The sequence below is a fragment of the Canis aureus genome, chromosome 22 (assembly GCF_053574225.1).
Source record: "Canis aureus isolate CA01 chromosome 22, VMU_Caureus_v.1.0, whole genome shotgun sequence".
NCBI lineage: Eukaryota > Metazoa > Chordata > Mammalia > Carnivora > Canidae > Canis > Canis aureus.
Window position 1 is genome coordinate 36,800,471 of NC_135632.1, and position 26,713 is coordinate 36,827,183.

Sequence of the window (26,713 nt, forward strand, 5' to 3'; positions counted from 1 at the left end):
TCATGTCTCCTTTTTGCTGAAAAATAATACAAATTTTAAATATTGGTAACACATAATCTTAATAATTTTGGTCATTTCTAATGATCTTAATAAAAAGTACAGGAAGAATAGACTTGACATTCATTTTGTTGCTTTGCACACTGAAGGATGATATATTTAAAACCAAATATATCAGTATTACCTTAAATATACACAGACTACTCAAAAACTGTCCTATTGGTTTAAGGAAAAATCTACTCATAATAAAAGATCTGTGAAAAATAGTAAAGGATGAAAAAAGTATTGATCATGAATAAACTAAGCTAAAGTAGAAGGTAGCCTGATATAAAATATTAATATAAGACAAAGGAGACTTTCAGGAAAAAAAAAAAAAGTGTTGCTTCCACCTGAAGATAAAGTCTGTGTGCATCTCATAAAACAGCTTTACAGTATATGAAGCAAAACTAGATAGAGAGATAAACACACAATAATGGAAGACTTGACCTTACCTTCTTCACTAACTGATAGAATGAAAAGAGAAAAATACATTAAGGAAATAGATGATTGGAATCAAAATTATTAATATCACACCCACTAGAATGACTATAACCAGAAACAAAAAAAAATGGAAAATATTTATCTTACAATTAATATGGAATCCCTGTATCCAAAACAATTTGAGAAAGTGGAACAAACTGGAAGTTTCACATTTACTGACTTCAAAATGTGTCACAGAGGTACAGAATCAAAACAGTATGTCACTGACATAAAGACATATGTATGATATATGAATCAGTGGAAGAGAATAGAGGGCCGCCCTGCCAAAACCCTCATATAAGTGGTCAAATAATTTTCAGCAAAGATTCCAAGGACATTCAATGGGAAAAGAGCAATTTTTTAACCAATGGTGTTGGTTTTGGGAAAACTGAATATCCAAATGTGAAACTATGAAGTCAGACCCTTACCTCACACCATGTACAAAAATTAAGTAAAAATAGATCAAAGACTTAAAATATAAGAGCTAACACTGTAACAGTCTTAGAAGAAAAATAGGGGAAAGCTTCATGGTGTTGGATTTGGCAGTGAGTTTTTGGATATGACAACAAGCACAGGCAACAAAAGGAAAAATAGGTAAGTGAAGGTCTCTAAATCACTAATACACAAAGTCAGCTAATGACTCCAATATTGGAAAAATAATGTGATCTTTACTTTGAATTTCATTAGAACTACCTGAATATATAATTGAGGAGTAGGGCAGTCCGGGTGCCTCAGCGGTTTAGCACTGCCTTCGGCCCAGGACGTGATCCTAGAGACCCGGGACTGAGTCCCACATCAGGCTCCCTGCATGAAGCCTGCTTCTCCCTCTGCCTGTGTCTCTGCCTGTCTCTGTCTCTCTCTGTGTGTCTCTCATGAATAAATGAAATATTAAAATATATATATATAATATATTATGATTTTTGATTTTTAATCAATTAAAAAATAAAAATAAAAAAAATATATATATGCTGTTTGCGGAACTGACCTACACCCTGGCCACAGAGGAAGCTGAACGCATTGGCGTTGACCACGTGGCCTGAATGACAGCCACAGGCAGCGGCGAGAACTCCACAGTGGCCAAACACCTGATAGCGCAACACAGTGCCATTAAGATGCTGCACAGCTGGGTCAAGCTCATCTTGGAATATGTCAAGGCCTCTGAAGCGGGAGAGGTCCCCTTTAACCATGAGATCCTGCGGGAGGCCTATGCTCTGTGTCACTGCCTCCCTGTGCTCAGTACAGACAAGTTCAAGACAGACTTTTATGATCAATGCGATGACGTGGGGCTCATGGCCTACCTTGGCACCATCACCAAAACCTGCAACACCATGAACCAGTTTGTGAACAAGTTCAACGTCCTCTATGACCGACAAGGCATTGGCAGGGTGATGCAGGGGGCTCTTCTGAGAGGGTACTTGAAGGGATGATGCACAGGTTGGACAGTGGTCCCACAGGGGAGGGGCATCACACTCCCTTTAGAGAAACCTCCTATTGATAATAAAAGGGGAGCAGCCCCTCAGCACCCCTAAAAAATGGGTATGAGCTTTAGTCAAAAGAAATGGAGCCCAGGAAGCTTCAGCACAGAATACATTAGAGAGGAGTCCACAATGGAGATGAGAATCAATCTTCCTAGAAAGATGATGGCAAGGCTGTGAAGGACCTAAATGTAAGATGGAGGATTAATATGAGATTTTTGGAAGTCTTTTATGAAACTAATGTGCCTTGTTGTCTTTTCCATTTCATCATGCAGAAAAATAGGGAGCTGAGAGTCTCCTCTGAGGCCAGAAGAAGAAAGGACTTATCTAAAGAAATTGAAAATTGAACAAACTGGAAAAATCCTCTAGCTTGTTTCTTTCCAGGGTAAGAATTCCAACTTATGCCTATTCTCACCGTGTCATGTTTACTTTGTGAATTTAGATGTGATCTGTTGAAGAAGCATGCTCTCATGCTTTTACATCACGCAGTTTAAAATCACTTCAATTTTCACGTTCTCATTTTAAAACTCTTTAGTGATTCATTTTCTCAATATTTGTGTAGTGATTCTTGAAACAGTAATTATGTATGTGCTCAATAGCACCCAGAGTAAGAAAGCCATCACTCTTTATTAAGTTATGACACTTATTTCTAAAACGAGGAACATAATGACAATGTATAAATCATTTCGAATGACAAGTTGAAATTCTCTAATTAGACTAGCTTGAGATTCTATTCTTGTGTCGTATGATTTAAGGGAAGTGGTGAACTTAAAGATCGTTCTTCCACAACATTAGTGGAACAAAATTTTACCTTTACATAAATCAACTATATGACTTCCATGGCAAATAGCTTAAAGTCATTGAAAATGGGCACATGTAAGGAGAAATAACCAAGCCCACCAGAAATCAATGCTCTCTTTGTTCAACCTACAGATAGAATTCTAATCCATTTATATTGCTATTGTATTTGGTAGACTGTCTGAAGAACTTAATTGTAATTATCGTTGGATCTGTTGTTTCAATATACCGAATAAGTCTCAATATACTGAATAAACTAGGATACTTTTAACCAATAAAGACTTAAATCATATAGATTGATTATTAAGATTTGAAGTTAGCATTTAGCACAATTTATCAGATTTCTAATTATTTGTTAACTATTCCCTTAAAAATGTTTAAAGCTAAAGCATATAGTTGCTGTAAAAGACAGCAGTTTTTAATTATGCCAAAAGCTATTTCTTTCCATTCAACTTTGATTTCTGATTTTGGATGAAATTCATTAGTTATCTTAATATTAAAACAAAAGAAAAAAGAAAGAATAGCTTTTAAGCATCTTGAAGCATTTATTCAGCCAGAATCTATCCAGAAATATCTGCATAAACTAGTACATGAATAATAAAGCTAAATTACAATTTTGAACAGATAACAGGCTCTTAAATTTCTGTTGAATCAAGTATAATCTAAGGTTGACTATAGGCACAAATTTGTTAATTAGGTAAATGAATGAACAGTGATTGTTTACATCACAGGGAAGATTAAAGATAAATGTGGGACACCTGGGTGGTTCAGTCTGACTCTTGGTTTTGGCTCAGGGTCCTGAGATCCAGCTCCACCTGGAGCTCTATGCTGGGGGATCAAGCCCGTTTAAGATTCTCCCTCTGCCCCCACCATTGCTTACGTGTGTGAGGACTCATGCACATTCTCTCCCTCTCAAATAAATAAACAAACAAATCTACTTTAAAGTTTGGAAGCAAACTAAATTGAGTACTTGAGAAAAATCATTATGGAAAGATGAAATAATTAGAATACATTCATTCTGCTTTGGTTTCTGCATATTTTAATTTTCTATATAACTATAACTAGATGTTGCTTAAAAGCAGTGTAGAAAGGAAATCAAACATTTATTATATGTCTTCCGTGTATCAGATACTGAAATGCGTTTTTATATGTTGCTTCATTTTATCACTAAAACCATCCTATGAATTAAGTATTATTATGATCAATACATACAGATGTAAAATGATGCTCAGACTTAACTGACTTGCCTTAATTTAAAAATCTCAGGAAATGGAGCCAGAATTTAAGTCTAGAGCTATAGAAAATATTCAGTTGATACACACATCCATCCTGGTTGTTAAATGTTTGAATATCAATGCTGCTTGGGCCAGTCTTAATTCTGAAGTTCATATTATTTCCATTATTTTATAGTACTCTAACTATTCAGTGCTTTTCTTTCACAGGAACTTTTTTAGATGTTGGGATACAGTGGTTAACAAGATATATATGAACCTTGCCCTAAGTGGCTTTTCATTATCTTGTAGAGGACTTCAAATTATAACACAATGTATTAAGTGATATGCTAGGGAATTGAGAGTCCTGAGGGCACATCATAAGAGCTTTGACCCCTACTTACCATTTTTCAGGTTGGTTTAGACATCACCTAAACCTAGCCTAACCCCCTTTACCTGAAACCCTTAGTGTGCCACATGTATTTGTCTCCTACACTTAACATTACTTGAGGAGGGGGTTTTTGTCTTTGCCTGAGCATTATGCCTGGCTCATAGCAAACCCTCAAAAACTAGTTTAGAACCAACAACAAAAGAATAGCTCAGGGTCTGAAACTCTAGCAAATAAGTTAGAGAGCAGTCTTAGATAATATTTTAGGTATTGTGATGACAAGTGATGGAGATTTCCGCATAAAATAGGCAAGTTTATGTTTTGAGAATGAGGAAATGGGGAAGGATTTATTCATAAAGGTTTACAGTAATCACTGTACAGATGCAAGAGAAAGAATACATAGAAAGGATAGCCTTGAAGGTGTACTAACAGCTCCACTGAGGTTGGAGTCTTTGAATTTGTAGTGGTACCAATAAGCATGACTACATAATTTCCTCTAAGAATCAACAGCTCAGATGCAGGAAATAAGGGATCAAGCTATTTCTCTTGTTAGGAATGCCCTTGGCCTCAAGTAATTGGAAAGATAAATAGTAGTTTGAACATGTATGGGTTAATTTTGTCACATATCATGAAGAACAGATATATAGAATGATGATAAGATTCCTAAAATTAAGAACCAAATACTTCACTCCTCAGAATGTTACTATGAGTTCTGCTCTGCATATGAATTGGAAATGGTTTTTCTTGTTTTTTCCTAAAATCTTATTTTGTATGATAAATACTTTTTTCATTAAAATTGATCACTAACACAAAAGTCAAGAAGGAAAATATCTCTTTGTTTTGTTTTCAAACATTTTTTGGTTCATGCTGAATGTTATTAGTACCAGACAACACTTGGACATCATTAATGGGTACATTTTTGTACCCATCATTAAATGGGTACATTTTATGGTATGTGAATTATATCTCAATAAAACTGTCAAAGCAAAAGAAATGAAGAGAAAAATGGTAACTTTCTCCCCTATACATAGACTTAAAGAATAGAAGAAAAATGACTATTTGTTGTGGAAGTAATAATATCAAGAGGTTTCTTAAAAAGTCGCTGGGGTGGTGGGAAAGGGAAAATCATGGTAGATGAGGCCTAATCTTCTAACAAGACTATTAAGTAAGTATTATGTTTTTATACCAGGTTCCTTCTCTTCAACCATTTGTATAATGTATGTCATAACTTGCTCTGATATCACACTTTCCAGCTTGCTCATTTTCTTTGCATTTCTGTCTTCCTAATTCACAGAAGGAAAAACAGATACCTACTCAGAGTTGGAAAAATTACTTTCTCGACTTCCATCTTAATTTCAGTTCCACATGCTCCAATGAGGATTTCATCTGTACCTCTGACCTTATGTTCATCAGTCATCAATGACTTCCATGTTTAAATCCAGTATCATTTTCTCTGTTCTCCTTACTCAAATCCTAAGCAATATCTAACGCAATTAACTGTTCTGTCTCTCTGGAAACATAAGAGTTGTCAACTTTGATCCAGTTACTGAAGCTGAAAACTTAATAGTCAATTTTGATCACTACCTTTCCCTTATTCTCTACACAAAATACATCAGTGAGTTCTACCTATTTTACCTCTAAGACATATGGAATCAGTCCTATTTTCTGAGAGCCCTATTTCTACCCAAAACCAAAACATCATATCTTTTCTCAAATCTATTCTTTTTACTGTAATATATTTTTAAGATATATACTTTGTTGAATTGTACCATTCATACAAAAACGTGTAAAAATTTTAGATGAACAGCTCACAAATTATCTCAAAGTAAGAGCACTTGTATTACCATATTTAGGGAAATGATGAATCTCTTCTTCTTACTCATTATCTGTCATGGTTATTAAGACCCTTGAAGAACATTGCCTGCTCCAGAGAAGCTACCTCATGGCCACTCTCAATCACTAGATCCCTTTGATCCAGGTTAACTACTATCTTAACTTTTAACACTGCAAATTCCACTTGTTTGAAAACTGTATTTAAGTGGAATCATGTAATATGTATTTAAAAATCAAGCTTCTTTTGGTATGTTTCTGAGATTCAAGGTTTGTGTAGAATGAGCTTGTTCATTTTTATTACTGTATAGTATCTTACAACGTGAGCATACCATATTTCACTTTTCTGTTCCACAGTTTGTAGATATTTGAATTTGTAAATTTTGGCTATAAAACTTGAACATATCTGTTGAGATAAGTAGATATAGAATATAGCAAGTAAATATATATACCTAGAAGTACATATGTTCGGGCAGCCCCGGTGACGCAGCGGTTTAGCACTGCCTGCAGCCCATGGTGTGATCCTGGAGAGTCCCATGTTGGGCTCCCTGCATAGAGCTTGCTTCTCCCTCTGCCTGTGTCTCTGCCTCTCTCTCTCTCTCTCTCTCGCTCGCTCTGTATCTCTCATGGGTAAATAAAATAAAATCTTTAAAAAAAACAAATTTAAGAAGTACATATGTTCAAATTTAGTAGATAGTGAAGAGCAAATTGCCGGTGGACAAACCAGTTGGCAACCCAACCAGATATGTAGGAGTTCAAGTTCGTTTGTACCCTTGTATCCTAACTTTGCATGTCAGTTCTTTTAACATTGACTTTGCTGATAAGTTTACAGTGTTATCTCATTGTACTTTTAATTTGTATTTCCTTTATGACTCTTAAGTTTGAGGACCTTTTCATATTTATTGGTCATTCGGAGTAACTTTTTTGTGAAGTGCCTGTTTAAGTCTTTTGGCTGTTTTTCTATTCGATTCTCTGACTTTTTTCTAATTGATAGATATCTACCAGAAATCCTCCCTGCAGTTACTGCCTGTCATACTGGCCTTATTTTTGTGCTTCACTTAGATCCCAATTTTCTTTTTTTCTAAACTCTTTATGGGCCCTATTTTCAGTTTTCAAATTTTAGCTCTCATGTCATCATTCATGTAAACCTTCCTTGACCATCTCCTCACCTCCCCCAACATGCACATCTTTCTATTATAGCATACTATTTTTTCCCCCTTAAGCATCTATCAACATATGAAATTTTATCTTGTTTACTCATTGTTTGCTTGTATATACTGTCTACTTCCCTTCTTCCTGGAATGCTAACTCACGCTTATGTCTGTTTTTATTCACTGCTGTTTCCCTGGCACCTGGAACTTTTGTGTGGCATGTGAGAGGTTAGCAGTAAATATCCATTGAAAAAAATGAATAAGGACACTTGGGTTGCTCAGTCAGCTGAGCATCAGACTCTTGGTTTCAACCCAGATCATGATCTCTGGGTCATGAGATTGAGCCCTACATTGGGCTCCATGCTCATTGAAGAGTCTACTTGGGATTTTCTCTCCTTCTCCCTCTGTCTCTCCCCACACTCACACTCTTACTCTCTCTTTCTCCTTCAAATAAATAAATAAATCTTTAAAAAAATGAGTAAGTAAATCAGGGAACGATTTAATACCCAGTTTGAGATACTGCTTATAATAATATATTTACAGATGAGTACATATTTTTTCCTATTTTTATATATTTTTGTAGATGAAGGGAATTTTCTTGAACTAGAACCATTGCCTGATATTTCTTATGTGCATTATAATTATATTTCTAGCAAGATTATTTAACACCTAATGATCTTCATTTTCCAAGGTAACCCTAAAAATAATCACTATCAGTATATTGCCTTTGCATTGTAAAATTTGCAAGTTCATAAAATATTTTTAACATTTAATTTTTGCAACAAAAAATGATAACTTAGCCAAATAAATTAAATCAAGTACTTTGAGTATACAAGTGTTTAAGGCTAATTAGCAGAGACACTGCAAGTAGAAATTTACTGAAAATTTGTAGTCTGATGGTTTATTTGGAAACGTTTTCACATTAAAATATTTCTCCAGAATTTTCAATAATTGATTTGAATTGAAGATCTGATACATAAGGTACAATTATGAACAATATGCATAGAAAAATATTAAATCTGATCTATTCAGAATTTTCTGCAGCTAGTCACCATTTTGATGCATGGTGATCAATATCAAATGTTTTTTTAGAATATTTATTTCAAAAACAAAACAAAACAAAAAAATATTTATTTCAAGGATAGATTATGTTGCTAAAATACATTTGAGAAATTACTTTTTTATATTGTTAATTTTGTCCTTTTACATTTATATTAGCTTTTTCCATTTGTTTTCTGTATTCATTTATAAAATTCATGATATTGAAAATGTAATCTTACTATATTTATTTAAAATGCATATATACTTTTAGTCTATTCTCACTATTCATGGTCATTATGTTCTCTTACATCATTGTGAATACTGAATTAGCACATTCTGAATTCTTGCTATAGAAATATAGAATTAGATTCCTGAAAACCTCTGGTCACAACATTTTCATTAATCAGTTAATACAGAAGCTTATTTTTTTTATATATGTTCCTGTTTAAAGACAGTTTATTTCATCTATACTGTTAATTTATTAACATTAAGCACATGGCCTACAATGCTATAATTCTTAACTGAACAAAGCTTGTCTAGCAGATTTTCTCCTTAAGGCACATCTCAGGACTTCTTGAGCTTAAGAATGCTAGCCCTAGATGCGGGGGCATTTTAAACAAAATCACCAGGGAAAGCAGTTATTGAAAAATGTGGCACTAAATATATCACAAAATAGCTATTTATAGTATGAGAGCTGAAACAAGAAAGCAGAGCATTGCCTTGTGAAAGTGTAGCAAATATGGACATTGGAGGTAACAATTTATAGTGAGTAGGCAAAATCGCAAATATGTAATTGGAAATAATAAGGATTGATGCATAGTTATATAAAACAATACAATTTTAAATTATCCAATATAAAAACTTTGGAAAATAGAACGGAAAACAATTTATAATCTTACCACCATAAGATTTTTTTATCTTTATCAATTTTTGCATCTAGTCTATATATTTTCAGATACTGTATAGACAGCTACTTTTTTTTATCTTCCACCCAGCTTGCCAATGGGAAACCCTCCCCCACCACTGATGTATTTTAGTTGGAGATGTCTTTACTCCATACTTCAAAGATAGGTATGTGACCTATGCCTAAAACTTACGGTACTCACCAGCTATAATCCTTGATACTGAGATAGAGCCAGTGTGAAGCCATAAGACTTTTACTAGATTCCTGGAGAAGAAACACTTGTTCGTTTATACTGGACTTCAATTTGCTGCCACCATCTTTTACGTAGAATCTAAGACCGAACCTAATGCAGAAAGAGGCAGAGTAGAGAGACTAAGGAAAACCAAATCCTACTGAAATAATTTAATTGGTCTTGAATTAATATAAAATTGTATACATTTAAGATGTATAATGCAGTATTTTGATGTATTATATAGTGAAATAATTACTGCAATCAAGCTAATTAACATATCCATCATCACACATAGTTAACTTTTGTGCATGTGTGGTAAGAACACTTAAGATTTACTCTTTTAGACAATTTCAAATAATCAAATTATTGACTGTAGTCAACATGCTATCGATTAGGTCTCTAGAACTTAATTTGTCCTATATAACAAACTTTGTACCCTTTGACAAACATCTCCATTTCCTCCTCCCATCCCTGGTAACCACCATTTTCTCTGCTTCTATGATTTTGACTTTTTTTTCCAAAATCAGTGACAGTCATACAGTATTTTTTTTTCTGTGTCTGTATTATTTCATTGAGCATGATGCCCTCTGAGTTCATCCAGATTTATCCATGTTGTCACAAATGACAAGATTTCCTTCTTTAAGGCTAAATGATATTCCAGTGTGTATGAGGGTATGAATAATGTGAACAGTGCCACAATGAGCATGGGAGTGCAGATTTTTCTTAGAGATAATTTTATTTCCTTTTGAGATATACCCGGAAGTGGGATTTTAGATTATGGAAGAAGTAGTCGGTTTCATGTGTGTCTGCATGCACATGTGTGTATGTGTGCATGCATACTTATGATCAATCCTAGATGAAAATAATGACTGAATTAATTCCATATGACACTTAAGATAATATGACAACATTCAGTTGCTCAAGTACAAGAGAGGGGAAAAAAAGATCACTGAGTTCACCAACAGAAGGTCAAAAGGAAAGAGGTTTCTAAAGGATTTTTAAGGGAGTAATTTTAATGATGGGCCATAAAATCCAAGCTAGAGAAGGATATAAATGAAGATAGGACTGAAATAATGTATGATCACATTACTTAAAAAATGATTCGTTTTAATGGACTTGTTGGGAGAACAAGAGGATCAGAGAAGCTTGCAATTGATATTTTTTAGGAGAAATATTACTGGGAGAAAGTACCTAGAGAAGAGAATAAAGTGAAGTGAGTAGAAATGGAAAAGCAGAGTTGGGTGGCTCAGCGGTTTGGCACCTGCCTTTGGCCCGGGGTGTGATTCTGGAGACCTGGGATCGAGTCCCACGTCAGGCTCCCAGCATGGAGCCTGCTTCTCCCTCTGCCTGTGTCTCTAACTCTCTCTCTCTCTCTCTCTCAAGAATAAATCTTTAAAAAAAATTTTTTTTTTAAATTTTTTAAAAGAAAAGCAGAGTTAAGTAGATGACAGAAGCTAAAGACTGGATGTTACATGAGAACAAAACGTTTACATTTCCATCATATGAGTAATTCCATAAACAAACTAAATACAAGTAAGTAATTTATAGGTACTTTGTTTAATTTTAGTGTTCAGTTTTGCTTTAGTAATAAAAAAAAAAAACTTCAGAGTCAAGATCTGTGTCTAAACCTGAGTCTGCTGTAAACATGTATCTTGGGCCAAGAAGAAAAATTTTGAACATGTTTATCAGGTGTTTATATCTCCAGCTCCCATCCTACACATTCACAACCAAGGTCCATTTTTTCTGCCAGCAAAGAAAATGGAATGTTCAGCCAGCCCTTTCCCTTTTGGGGATAGTTTCAAATAGATGCCTTACTCTCCATAGTCAAAGCAAAAGTGAAGACCTGTCTGTGCTTCAAGGTCTTAACCAGTCCTGGGGTTACAGCTGTATCTGTCCCTCCCACACTGAGGTTTATGAGCTGCTGACGGAATATCTGGGTGTGGTCACATCAATTTCATTTCTGGGCCTTGTCAGACAGAAAGGTAATTCTGCTGAAAGTTATCACTTGGGCCATGAGCTTCTTTTTAGAGTCCATTGATTGTGAGTGGAGGACCTGGCCCAAGCTCAGGTATTTGGCTAGTTAAGGATCATATTTGGGATGCCTGGGTGGCTTAGCAGTTGGGCGTCTGCCTTTGGATCAGGACATGATCCTGGAGTCCTGGGATCGAGTCCTACAACAGGCCCCCTGCATGGAGCCTGCTTCTCCCTCTGCCTGTGTCTCTTTCTCTGTGTGTGTGTGTCTCGAATGAATGAACAAATAAATAAATAAAATCTTGAAAAAAGATCATATTTTAGGAGACTGAATCATTTCTGTGCCCTGAGTTCTTCCTGACACTCCTTATTGCCTTCTTTTAAAGATGTGTTCTTATTAGTAGTAAAGTGTAAATCTGTTTAGTAATTCTTACATATATAAGTATCTCCTAAACCAATTTGATATTATCATTTCTAATTCTTTATTTTTACTTTTTCACACCTTGCTGGAGAACCCATTTTAAGAATCTTAGTCTGGTGGTGCCCCAGGGTGTCTCAGTTGCCTGACTCTTGATTTCAGCTCAGGTCATGATCTTAGGGTTGTAAGATGGAGCTCTGCATCGGGCTTTGTGCTCAGCAGGGAGTCTACTTGAGATTTTCTCTCTGCTTCTGCCCCCTCCTTTAAAATAAATAAATAAATCTTTTTAAAAAAGATTCTCTCTCTCCGTTTCCCTCTCCCTGTCTCTCCCCCCATTCCTTATCTTAAAAAATAATAATAATATCAGAGTCTGAATATGTGGGTAGATTCTTTTCCCTTTGCTTTGATATGTAGATGTTAACTCGGCCTAAGAATCCCAGCAAATCTTCACTCTGAAGTGTACAGTTGCTTTTTTGGTGGGTGGAGGGAAGAGAGAGATTGAATACTGTCACAAAAGTAATTGTGGCTTTGAGTTCACTACCAACTCCAGATTCAAGACTTCGTAGATCCTCACTTAATCTCTTATGTTTTTAATCTAGAGCCTAACACTATCAGGGCATTTGGTTTATTCCAACCATAATTAAAATGCCTTTTCTCCCATTCAGTGTCCTTTCTTAATGTTTCCAGTTTATGGTAGTAAACACCCATTACCAGTGGTTCAATAGTCTGTTGGATGACAATAGCATAATTTTCCAATCTCCAGTGGTTTTAGTCATAGCCAGTAAAAAGATAGAGGAACCCTGAGCCAGTCTATTTCCACCACAGACTTCTTTCGGACCAGGAAAGACACCATCTCTAAAAATTAGAAATCTTTGAAGGCTGGATTAGAGTGAATTTTTAGCATGTAACTGAAAGAAGAATGCCTTTATTTAGTGAAATCATGAAATGCTGCCTAAATCTGGTTTCTGTCTGTAAATATCTAATCATGAGCCTCGAATTCCCAACTAGAATTCACTTTTTTCTGCCTTCAAGTAATTCCTAACTTGTGAAAGGTTGGGACCCAACCCCCTGAGTGGTTATGGTAAAGGTTAATTTGTGGCTTTGTTTTAGGGTAATGATTTAATGATATAGAGTTGAATATTTCACCATTGGTCCAAAATCCCATCTGATAGTACTTCAAATATTCTCAAATCTAAGATATTCTTATTCCTATCCTAATAAAGCCAGCTCAGTGTCACATTAAAAAATATATAAGTTCTATTTTTAAAAGCATTGAAGAAAAGCCTGGGTGGCTTAGTCGGTTAAGTGGTTAAGTGTCGACTCTTGATCATAGCTCAGGTCTTGATCTCAGGGTCATGAGTTCAAGCCCCACTTTGGCATGAAGCCTACTTATAAATAAATAAAGAAACAAACAAACAAACCTACCTTAGAAATTCTTTATGAAGTTTCTTGAGGCAGTGGCAGAAGAGAAAGTCTTTCACTTATACTAAGCAAACTAAAACTTTATTTACCCATCTGTCCTCCTCTAAGTCAACAAATTATGCAGTAATTGTTTGCCTCTTTTCCTTAAAACTCATTAAAAAAAAGTGACCTTCACTTTCTTACATCATTCCCTCCTTCCTCTCATACTCTCCCAAATTTAGTCTTATAACCTCTTCATGTTTTTTCTTCTATAAAGAGCATCGTAGCCCCTCTGTGTCTGCATTTTTCCTATCAGCTGGCTAAGTCCTTAGGAAAAGATAAAAATTATTTCTTAGAAGTATGAACTGAGGGGCGCCTGGGTGGCTCAGCGGTTGGGCGTCTGCCTTCAGCTCAAGACGTGATCCTGGATTTCCAGGATCGAGTTCCACATTGGGCTCCCTGCGGGGAGCCTGCTTCTCCCTCTGCCTATGTCTCTGCCTCTCTCTCTGTGTGTCTCTCATGAATATATAAATAAATCTTTAAAAAATAAATGAACTGAGAAGGGGAAGATGAAGCTGTATTTTTAACTTTTTATGTCTCTATCCTGTATGTACCATTAAGTATATATAATGCATTTAGATGTTAAGCATGCTTCAGCACCTTGAAATGCCCATTTACCTCATTCCCAACCATGGATACTACCTTTTCCTTAGGTTTTTGAAGCCTTGCCATGTGATGCTTCTTTGTTAAAAACAAATCCAAAAAATTGGTTGGAGAACTGTAGGAGATAATCTTTCTAGGTAGGGAAGTTTAGTGAGGGACTGGATGTGGGATAGGAAGGAAGATGGCCTGGTATATACTCCACACCTCAGGAACATTACTAAGTGTAGTGTCTGCTTTTAGAAAACTATTTCTAGAATAAAAGATGTTTAGTTTTACAAACCAAAGATGTGCTGAAGTATAGAGGGCTGCTCTATTTGCAGAGCTAAGTTCTGCACTTCTCGGTTTAGTTATAGTAAATAATGAAAGGACTTTCAGAGCTGCAGTTTACAGCTACTCAAGACTTCAGAAGACTTTTGCAATAGCTGAGTACTATTATGAAAAGATAGAAAAAGCTACCAGCAGGATAAAAAAACAAAACAACTGGAATCATGTTGTAGGCTCAAGGACAGGACCCCAGTCTAAACTCTGTATCAAAACCAAAGAAAGTGTAAAGTATCTGGGAAAAAGATAAAGAAGCAACTAGATTGGTTAACTACAGGAAGAGTTTCAACTTCACGGCCCTGATGCCCACCATACCACCTCAATTACCTCTTCAACTCAGTCTCCCTGTGCATTTACCAGTCAGATGATGACTTTGATACAGAAATGGCTTCTGGTTCAAACAACACACCTACCTTTTCTTTGTAATCTCACGTGTTGGAAAAAGCAGAAACTATGTTGTGGGTTTTAACTATAAAAGGCACTTTGGGGAAGTCCTTGACACCCACCTATTTAATAAGCCTTGCTTGAGCAGTAAGAAAGCAGTTTCTGAGAAGCCGGAGAAGTGTGGTACTAGAGCCTCTACCCATTTCCATTGAGGAGTGATGACCAAAGATTATGTAGACGGGGAACAAAAAAACCTAAATTTTGGAAAGGATATATTAGTTTGCTAGGGCTGCTCTAATAAAGCACGGCAGTCTAAGTGGCTTACTAAAACAGAAAAACATACATAATATTTAAGATACCGAATGTTTCATAGAAAAGCTGAATGCATAAAGTCTTTATATCCCCTTCTAATGAATGAAATTAAAGGAATTTCAGGGAACCGAGGTAGAATAAATTGTATGAGAGACATCTGTAATTTTATCCTTCTATATTGAGAAGCAGTGGGTGAGACGTTTTTCAAATGTGACTGGCTATACTTGTTTTCCCTCATAATAATAAATTTGTAATAACTCAATCACGTAGTCTTGTCACGAAGTATTTGTTAACAATTTTCGAATTGAGGTTTTGCCAAGGTTCTGATCTTTCAGATCTTTACTACTAAAATATTAATCAGGACACACTATGCCTCTTAGTGTAGATACCTTGAAGGAGAAAGTAATTCCTAAACATACAAGGAGGGAACTTGTCTATGTTGTATCTTGTGTTTCTTCCCTCTGTGTTCATATTCAATAACATATTTCATTTATCTGAGACTTCTAAGTCAGATCCAAAGCTCCTCTTTGGGAAAACTGGCATCTTTTACTATAGGGATCTTCTATGAATAGTACCAAAATATTACCATATAATAGCTGATATACTCTTAATATGTTAAACTAGCTGGAAAATAAAATGTGCAGGTCTTCAAGAGGCACAAAACAAAGGCTAATGCTGCTTGGGTGTCATTTCCTAGAAGCCTCACCATGAGATGCAAACTGTTAACTTTTGTTTGTCTTATGTGACCAGTGATTTCACTGAAAACCTGCACAATTCAGTTTCAGCTATGGATTCAGTTGACCTTTGTGAAGTATTTACCTATGTAGATTGGGCATTTGACTTGTTTTAACCTATTAGGATTTTTTTTTGTTTGGTTTTATATTAAAGAAAAATTGTGGAAGAAAATTGGTGTGTATGAATGCTGAGTGGGTTGGTTTTTTGGGTGGTTTCTTTTAGTCAGGCTTTCTGTACATTGAGATGTTATGTGATTAATGAATCCTGAATGTAAAACTCTTCAATTCTAAAATTGCCGATAAAGCCTTTCTCATTTGAGCCCAAGCCAAAGTGCTCTCATTGCTGCTTTTCCTAAAGTCTGGGGATGGGGGGGTGGGAACCCACCAGTTCACACTTTTTATAATGAGGGAAGAACATTTTGCCTATCTTATAAAAATGTGATTCAGTGTCTGTCTTTATAAAAGTGGGTTTTAAAAATTGGATAGTACAAATAATAGCAGTGAACCACTTTTATGGGTATCCTATAATTTTATAATTATTAATCTAAATTTAAAATTCTGTAATTCTTTCTTTCAGAAGCACCTACACAGTACGTGCCACCCTGTATACAAACTAAATAGTGAGTTGGATGGGCTCTTCTATAGCCTTTGAATAAGATCTTAGCTATTAACATGTCTCTCCCAGGTTGTATTTGAATTTTATTTTGTGCATTTTTGCTGGTATTGGTGGCATAGGAAATACTATAATATAGATTATCGCTACTTCTGTATTTATTAATAGACCCAACCAGTCTTCTTTTTCTCCTTCTAACTCTTTGTTTGTGGAATGTACTATATATAGACATAGACTTCGTTTTAATATATTTAAAATCACAAATTTGTTTTATACTTTTTATGTTGTTGAGAGTGATAATTAGGCTTGTCTTAGCATATTAAATAAATTTAGTCTTTTATAAAATTTAAAACACAGTATAAACAGAAAAGCAGACTTGAAGCTTCCCTGCTTTTCTAAAGCTCTTCTACTGAGTGCGTTCACTCCTCCATACAACATGCATTCTAAATATTAGTCCATATGTTTATATATTGAAATATTTTACCTCTGTCTCTTTCTTTTCTTTGAACTTATTTTATGGTTTTAATTTTTTTTGAATTTTAGTTCCATAGAAGATTTAATCTCACTGTGTTCAATCAAGTTTATTAATCTTTTATGACTTTTGTGTCATACATACAAACACATTTATACTTAATTATATATATTATTTTCTAATTTTATTATTTTTTATATTGGTATTTAGTCAAGTCTGGAATTTATTTTTATAAATGGTACTAGGTTGAGATGGAACTTTGTTTTTTGTTGTAAAAATTATGAATGTTGAATTTCTCACATGCTTTGGGACAGCAAATATTATGATTATATGGTTTTCCTTATATAATCTGTAATGTGACATGTCATTGTAATCATTGTAAACATTGTAGGTGGCCAAACAGCACATATACTGATATATGCCAAATCTGGCGGGGCAGTATTTGCTGGGGAAAGCTTAAAGGAATAGGGGTCAGTACCTCAGTGGAGAGTCACCAGTGCCTCATTCCACTCTACAGCAGAGCATAGCAATCTATGTGGGCCATGTGACAGATTCCATTAGAGGGACCTTGACCATTGGAACTGTGAACTTCTAATGAGTAATTAGAGAAATACCAGCTCCTCCCTTGGCATGATCAGGAACCAGAATATAGTAGTAATATGATGCAGCTGAACTTTGATTTTAGCACTATCTTGACAGCCTGGCATTCAAGATTGATGAGAAGTCCCAGCCCAACTGAAATCTAAGACTTCTGGTTATAAATATAAGATGCTACAAGTTAGGGGCACCTGGGTGGCTCAGTTGGTTGAGCATCCAATTCTTGATTTCAACTCAGGCTATGATTTCAGGGTACTAAGATTGAGCCCCACATTGGGCTCCATGCTCAGCAGGAAGTTTGCTTGAGGTTTTTCTCTCCCTGTCTCCCTCTGCCCCTTCTCCTGTACACACACACTCTCTCTCATAAATGAATCTTAAAAAAAAAAAAAAAAAAGATGCTGAAAGCAGGATTGCCATGCCAGTAGGCCACAGCAGTATACATGATTGATTGTGTTAACACCAGCCCCTTCCCTGACATGAGAATCACTGGAAGTAGCAATGGGGTCCAAACATTATGGCTGACCAATATTGATTTCCTTATGCCCTGGGGCTATAGCCAGTTTCTGTGAGGTTTTGTAAGATGCCACATTTGTGGTAGGCCAGCTTGCAGGGAACCATTCAAGCAACTAATAACTTACTTCTCAATGCCTATTTGGCCATGGTCAGTCTTTTCTTATTCTAATAAACGTGGCTTACTTTACAGATCTGATCTGCTTTAGCCAGAATTTTCTTAATCTACTTTCCTAAATGAAATTAACATAGTTTTTCTTTTCTTACGCTCTTCCTATATGACTTTTTAAATTTCCTTTTGAGTTAAAAATATTCAAGGTATCCTCTAGGAGCTTGTACATGTTTTTAAGATTCTTTAGTTATGTTTCTATTACAATTTATTTCTGCATTTTCTCTTGTTCAAGAACTAGCTTTTGTTTCAAATTATTATTGACTAAAGTTTGTGTGTACCCCCCAAATTCAGATGTTGGAGCCCTAGGCCCCAAGGTCTCTGTATTTGAAGATGTGGCCTCTAAGGAATTAATAAAGATTAGACGAGGCCCTAAAAGTGGGAGCCTGATCTGATAGGATTAGTGTCCATATAAGAAAAGACACCAAAAATCTCATTCTCCCTCTCCTTGTGCACGCCCTGAGGAAAGGCTACAGGAGAAAGAGGACATAGTGGGAAGATACCCATCTACAAGCCAGAGACTTCCAGCTGCAAAACTGTGAGAAATAAATTTGTTTTCTTTTGTTTAAGACTGTTATGTAAACGGCGCCTGGGTGGCTCAGTTAGAAGCATCCAGCTCTTGATGTTTGGTTCAGGTCATGATCTCAGGGTCTTGAGGCCGAGCCCTGTGTCAGGCTCCATGCCTAAATTCTGTCTTTTCCTCTTCCTCCACCCCTCCCCACTGCTCGCTCACTCCCTCTCTCAAAAAAAAAAAAAGTTATTTAAACCACCTAGTCTATGGTATTTTTTTTAATGGAAGTCTATCTTGATCAGCTCTATTAGTTCTTTGGTTTTTGTTTTATTTTCTTGCTTGTTTCCTAGTTTATTAATTTCTCCTATACATCATTTTTTGTTTGGGTTGCATTCTGTGAAAAATCCTTAGTTCAATCTTGTAGCTTACAGATTTTTTTAACCATCTTGATAGTGTCGATTGATTTTTTAAATTTCAGTGGTCAGATTGTAAATCTCCATGATATTCTATTGGTTCTTTTTAAAAAAATGAATATTCTTCCACATTTTTCTAAAGTTATTAAATATTTTAAAATGCTGTCCTTTTCACTTTATTAAACTAATGTTTTATAGGTATTGAGTTCTTCCTTTTGTTGGGTTTGTTTCCTCTCTTTCATTATTGGCTTTTCCCTTTGATTATTAAGATTGAGTCCTCAACTGTGTATTTGAGGTTATGAACTGTCTGTTTACTTAAGCTTTTTTTTTAATAAATTTATTTTTTATTGGTGTTCAATTTACCAACATACAGAATAACACCCAGTGCTCATCCCGTCAAGTGCCCCCCTCAGTGCCCGTCACCCATTCACCCCCACCCCCCGCCCTCCTCCTCTTCCACTACCCCTAGTACTTAAGCTTTTCTCCATATATGGAAGGAGAAGTGGTGGGATAAAAATTCTGGACAGAGTGGGCCAGTAGCTGCTTTTGGGTAGTTACGACTTAGCCTCCTAAATTTTCTGTTTTATAACCCCCCCCGCCCGCCCCCGGCATTGACTCTCTCTGTTCTACGTGACAACAGATATCTTCGTTGCTTCCTGCCTGGCCCAAAAAGCGATGATTCTGTAGTGTTCTACTTTAGTACTCTAACCAATCACTCTCTTGGTTGTCCCAGATCCCACCTATATTCGTTATCTGACATTTGTAGTGTTAACACACCCGTGGACCAACATCCATCTTTGTAGGAGTTTTCTTCTGTGCATGTTTTGGCTGTGGCTTCCTTTTCTATTTTCCCATCTATTTTCTCTCATGGAAGGATTCTTCATAGTGTCTGAAGGTATGAGAATACTACTTTTGATTGTTATATTTTTATTATTTTAGGAGATATGGCGATACCCTCTTCTGTAATTTTCAGGCCCTTGGGGTCAGATGAAAAGGCTAAGCATATATTCAGTCTTCCTTCTTGAACCAGTGAACAAGATAGCTACTACATTTTAAAAATTGCTTTATTTTGATATAATTTCAGACTTAAAGAAAAGTTTCATGAAGGAGAAAGAATTTCCAGTTACTTTATACTCAGATTTCCCAAATATTCCCAAATGTTAATATTTGGAAATAATAATTTGGGAATACATATCAAATATACATTTGAGAATATATATTGAATCATTTAGGAATAAGTTATAGTGATATCACTGAAAATGGCAAAAGAAGAAACTCTAAAAAAAAAATGCCCCTCCACTAAAGTAATGTTTAAACTGTCAAAAACTGTTAGAATAATATTTTTGGAAATATAGACTCTAATTTTAGAATCTAATAAAAAGTGGACAATACCTAGAAGAGTGCTTAATAAAGAAAGAAGCTGCCAATTTCAGTAAGCAAGCCATGTGACATTTTTAATTACCCACTGTATTAGGGTTCTCCAGAGATGTAGAACCGCCATACATACATACATACATACATACATATATATATATATATATTCTAAGGAACTGGCTCATGTTACTGTGGAGAGTTGGTAAGTCCAAAATCTGAGGGGATAAGCCAGTGGACTAGAGACTCAAAAAAGAGTTGCGTTTCAAGTCCAAAGACTGCTGGAAAAATTCCTTCTTGCTTGGGGAAAGTCAGTTGTTCTATTAAGGCCTTCAACTGATCAGATGAGGCCCACCCATGTTATGCTTTACTTCACCATCAATTTAAATGTTAATCTCATCCAAAAAACATCTTCACAGAAACACCCAGAATAATATTTGACCAAACATTTGGGTACCCTGGCCCAGCCAAGTTGATACATAAAACTATCACACCCACGACTGTCCCCCATTTCCCAGCTTACAGGTAGCAGTGGGGATAGCACCTTGCATTCCTGATGCAGCTTTCTGGTGCCAGAAGGGTTGACCACACACACCAAAGAATACAGCCTTTCAAAGAGTAAGTTACAGACATGAGCCCTCCCTATCCCTTGATACTTCAGTGTGCATTTCCAAAAGCAAGGAATTGTTTTTATTACATGACCGTAACATAGTTTCAAAATCAACAACTTAGCTTTGATGAAATACTATTACTATATGGGTACATTTTAAAGACTCTTGTTACATATTGCAAAATTTCACTCTCAAAGTTTGTACCAATTTACACTTTTGTCAGTAGAGTATGGTAATTTCCAGTAATTCTTTATCATTTTAAAATTGTGGATTTCTATGGTTTTGAACTTTGCTGAATTGATATGTACCTCTTTAGATTCATTCCAGTAAGAGCCCCTATGTCTTTTTTTTTTTAATATAGATCTCATCTCCCTCTGTATTTTGATTTTTCTTTTTCTTCATGAAATCTTCCTAAGAATAAAAAATAAAACAAACTCCAACTGTGGGAGTATTCTAAACTTCACTGTTCCTAGTACAAAAGCATTTTTATCTATTACTGTTCTCTATTATATACACTTATTTTTTAAAACCATTAATCTTTACAACCTCTCTATGACAATAATTTTGGAGATAAAATCATCAGAGGTTAAATGACTTTCCCAAAGTTAATACAACCAGTAATTGGTAGACTTTGGACTTTTCTTAGACTGTCTGACTTTAGAGCTGATACCACATTGAACTGGTTAGGTGGGAAGGACTGTGACAAACTCTATCAACATTTGCCAAAGGGAATTCATATCTGCTACATTTAATTGTCTTGAAGATAGTGATAAAAGCATCTTTTGTGAGAAATGATACAAGGTATCAGATTGAAGGCTCTGGATGAGGATCAAAAATGAGGAGTGCTGGATGTTAATGATTGACAAGAAATGTAACTTTTAGTGTAATATGATTGCCAGGTTAAGGAAGATTATGTATGAACTGAAGACAGAATAATGGTGAACACCTATAAAGCAAGTAAGGCTTAGCAAGTGTTCAGAGCCGGCGAGACTTAATAACACAGATGTGATGGAAGGGGTCTAATGAAATTTGGACTCTGATAAATGGTTAAAAAGAACAAAGCACAGGAGCTAATAATATAGCTGGAGGAGTAAAGAATTATTGAGGAAGAACAACCAGAATGCAGAAATCAAGAAACACTAAAGCAGGACAACTTTTAGAAATCTGGCCTTATTCTCCTTACATTACAGATAAGAACACTGAGGCCCTCTTGAGATTACAGAGCTAACAAAGTTGCATAACAAAGATTAGAAACTACGTTTTTGATGCCAAGTCCTGATCATCTTCTAGTGCCTCTTGAATATTATGAAATTATAATCCATAACATTAAAATTATCTTATTACTTCAAATTTTCATTGGAAATAGATTCAGTATTGCAGTCTTATAATCAGTGGTTACAGTGAGATATTATCCAGAAAATGTAAGTGATGAAAATTGAAATTATGTTGCTAAAATGCCTTAAGTCTAAAGACCTTGATACCGATATTATTACTTTTCTCCAACCCAAAAGAGTGGCATCATCTGGAGTAGTTTGTGGTTAAAAATGGAAACACTTCCTATACAACAGTTTTGGAAAACAAAAGAATAATGACAACTTTTTTCATTTGGAAGAACAATCATTATTTTTCTCATTCACATACAAACAATAAAAACAATTTCTGTTACAAGCCGTCATTTATCTTCATTCTTATTCTGTATGTATTTTTTCACAGTGTCTCATTAAATTCTCATATTGTTCAGAACTCCTTGGGTATGTTGTAATTTTACCATCTGGGATTCATCAGTCACAAAATACATATACATTGTAATAAAAATGGATGCTTCACAAGGGTTCATATTGGCTATAGTCCATCTTAAAGGCCTTTGTTCTGTTAAACAATAGAACTGTGTAATATTTCAATTCAAGAACAGTTGATCTTATGTCTTAATTTTTTCAGACTCTACTATAACATTCTAAAATAACGTTCATGGAATACACAAATCTTTGGAGAATGTATGTCGAATCTATGTGGACTTTTCTGATTTTCTTTTAACTTACAAATCTTACTTTAATGCTACAAATACCTGTAATAGTAATTATGCTGCATACAGTTGTTTAGAACTGTTTATTGGCGTTCTGCAGACCTCGGTGGTCCCTTTAATTTAATAATTTAATTTAATTTAATTAGTAATGCATTGCAATGTATTATTACAAATAAACAATTGCTCACTAATCTCTTTCCCATCTGTTAGCTAGTTCCAGATGCTCCTCAGAAATATAGATGACATTGAGCAAAATTCGGGAAATGCTAGGAAAAATTCCTGCATGTAAATTATTTAGGATTTGGGTGGGGATCAGAAAACAATGTTTCCATCATCAACTCCTTCACTGCGGGAGATAAAAAATAATGTGTCTGCCCTCAGAGAGCTCACAATTTAATGATGGGAAGTATGCAGTAACACTCTGATATGAACCAGGATGCTATAAATACCAGAAGTTAAGGAAAACCCAGCAGGGAGAAATTGCAGCTGGTTGGGGATATCTAGAAAGACTTCTTGAAAGAGATGGTATCTAAAGTGGATCTTGAAAGTTGGCACTTTACAGATGAAGGTAAAGAGGATAACATGAACAAAGGTATGGAGGCAGACACATTTGGTATGTTTGGAAAATATAAAATAATGTAAGTTGGTGCAGTTTGAAAGGCTAATAGATGTAATACTAGCAACCATTTAATGAGCACCTATTGTGTGCTCTGCTTCTTCCTACATATCCTATATGCATTATTTTTTTAACTTTAAGAATACACTATGAGGCAACTGCTAAGTATTATTATTATTATTACCAATTTTTAAATGAAAAGATATTAAATGATTTGCCCAAAGTTAAACAGCTTTTAAGGTGATGGTCTTAGCTCTTAATCTAGGTCTGACCGGTAGTGGTAAAGTCTATACTCTCAACCACTATAATACAAAGTTATATTGTGGAGATTTCAGATATAAAGTGGGGACTTTATTTCCAATGATGTTAGCAATGGAAAACAATAAATTTTTTTTTTCAGCAAGAGAACCGATTATTAGGAGTTTCTAAGATTAACCTATTATCAGTGAGTTGAATAAATGTGAGGAGAGAGAGAGAGAAAGTAGACCGGCTGGTTGGTAGGCTTCTTAGAGCAATCTGAGTGAGCTAATGAACTGAGCTGTTTAGGGGACTGAAAAGGTGGGAACATAACACAGTGATTCTTTAAAATGTTTAAGTTGTAACAAGATGACAGATATTTAAATGGAGGGGAGGAGGAAGTAGACCGTTTCAAAGGTGACCTTGGCTGAAATTCAAGCCTAAGTAGCAATAATGGGGAATAGAAACTTCTGAAGGAAAAGAAAACTCAATTTGCCCCAGGTTGAGGGTGCCTGAGAAGCATCCAAGTGACAGTGTCAAAATTACTTGGAATGTAGGTGTGAAAGTGAGACTTGAGATGGAGATTTGGCAGCTATTTGCAAGGAGAGAGTGTCAAAGCTCTGCAAGTCAACTCCCTAAGGAAGAGAATAGAAAGAGAAATTTGAAGACGGACTTTAAGAAAGGCCTACATTTTAGGACTAGGGGGAGAAAGAAGAACTAGTCAAAGAATCAGTAGTGGTTAAACATTGAAGAACAATCCTTTGACTAGGTGATAGAAAATCTCTGGTCTCCTTTAAAAGAAACATTTGGCAAAAGCCAGATGGTCAGGCATTAAAGAGTAAGTAGATGCCTAGGATTTCTGGCAAGTAGTTGATACTCTTGACTTTCTGTCGTGTGACTCTAGAACTTTTCTCTAGAGAAACAGACCCATACTTCAAATTGCCTATCTAGTAGACTCACAAGCATCTTAAACTCAAGACCAAAAAGAATATATTATTCCTATTCCCCAAAACTTAAATTTGCTCCATATCTATGTCCTCTATTTGATTATTAAACTATTTGATTATTAAATCTATTCAATTGACTCCACTGTTTTGGTTTTTCTTTTCTTTTCTTTTTTCTTTTTTTCCCTAAACAGAAATCTTAGGTTCATCTGCCACTATACCCCCTTCCTTATCACTAGGAAACTTCCACTTCCAAAACCAACATACAGTTGATTATTGTCATAGACTAAGTGTTTGTGTCTCCTTAGAATGTGATGGTGTTAGGAAGTGGAGCCTTTGGGAGATGAGGGCAGAACTCTCATGAATGGAATTAATGCCCCTCTAAAAGAGACCCCAAGAAATGCCTTGCCTCTTCTACCATATGAGGTTAGTTTTGCTTTTGCAAAAAAGCAGCCATCTATGAACAAGAGAGGGGCTTTCACCAATGAGTCTGCCAGTGCCTTCCTCTTGGACTTTCCAGCCTTCAAAAATATGAGAAATAAATTTCTCTTATCTCTAAGTCACTTAGTCTATGATACCTTTGTTATTGTGGCCCAAACACATGAAGACAGAAATTGGTACCAAGAATGGAGGAGTGCTATTCTAATGAACACCTAAAAATGTGGAAGTGACTTTGTTTTTCTTTTCTTTTATTTTTATTTTTTTAATAAAATAATTTTTATTGGTGTTCAACTTACCAACATACAGAATAACACCCAATGCTCATCCCGTCAAGTGTCCCCCTCAGTGCCTGTCACCCACTCACCCCCACCCCCCGCCCTCCTCCCCTTCCACCACCCCCAGTTCGTTTCCCAGAGTTAGGAGTCTTTATGTTCTGTCTCCCTTTCTGATATTTCCCACACATTTCTTCTCCCTTCCCCTATATTCCCTTTCACTATTATTTATATATATTCCCCAAATGAATGAGAACATACACTGTTTGTCCTTCTCCGATTGACTTACTTCACTCAGCATAATACCCTCCAGTTCCATCCACTTTGAAGCAAATGGTGGGTATTTGTCGTTTCTAATGGCTGAGGAATATTCCATTGTATACATAAACCACATCTTTATCCATTCATCTTTCGATGGACACCGAGGCTCCTTCCACAGTTTGTCTATTGTGGACATTGCTGCTATAAACATCGGGGTGCAGGTGTCCCGGGGTTTCATTGCATCTGTATCTTTGGGGTAAATCCCCAACAGTGCAATTGCTGGGTCGTAGGGCAGGTCTATTTTTAACTCTTTGAGGAACCTCCACACAGTTTTCCAGAGTGGCTGCACCAGTTCACATTCCCACCAACAGTGTAAGAGGGTTCCCTTTTCTCCACATCCTCTCCAACATTTGTGGTTTCCTGCCTTGTTAATTTTCCCCATTCTCACTGGTGTGAGGTGGTATCTCATTGTGGTTTTGATTTGTATTTCCCTGATGGCAAGTGATGCAGAGCATTTTCTCACGTGCATGTTGGCCATGTCTATGTCTTCCTCTGTGAGATTTCTCTTCATGTCTTTTGCCCATTTCATGATTGGATTGTTTGTTTCTTTGGTGTTGAGTTTAAGAAGTTCTTTATAGATCTTGGAAACTAGCTCTTTATCTGATACGTCATTTGCAAATATCTTCTCCCATTCTGTAGGTTGTCTTTTAGTTTTGTTGACTGTATCCTCTGCTGTGCAAAAGCTTCTTATTTATTTATTTATTTATTTATTTATTTATTTATTTATTTATTTATTTTTAAAAGCTTCTTATCTTGATGAAGTCCCAATAGTTCATTTTTGCTTTTGTTTCTTTTGCCTTCGTGGATGTATCTTGCAAGAAGTTACTGTGGCCAAGTTCAAA

General features: G+C 35.7%; 1 protein-coding gene and 1 pseudogene across 6 annotated transcripts in view; both read left to right on the forward strand.

The window, feature by feature from the left end:
* The window catches only part of ZCWPW2 (zinc finger CW-type and PWWP domain containing 2), a 146,142-nt gene that overhangs the window by 6,105 nt on the left and 113,324 nt on the right, over nt 1–26,713 (forward strand). For 2 of the 6 annotated variants that reach the window (XM_077865530.1, XM_077865533.1), the window contains exons 2-3: nt 2,267–2,376; nt 9,406–9,481. The gene's annotated coding sequence lies outside the window, so the exon portion shown is untranslated. Of the gene's footprint in view, nt 1–2,266; nt 2,377–9,405; nt 9,482–16,327; nt 16,371–26,713 lie in introns of all 6 variants that reach the window. The other 4 variants (XM_077865528.1, XM_077865529.1, XM_077865531.1 and 1 more) reach the window with 3 other exon arrangements.
* On the forward strand, nt 1,806–14,923 carry LOC144294256 (SIN3-HDAC complex-associated factor pseudogene; annotated as a pseudogene).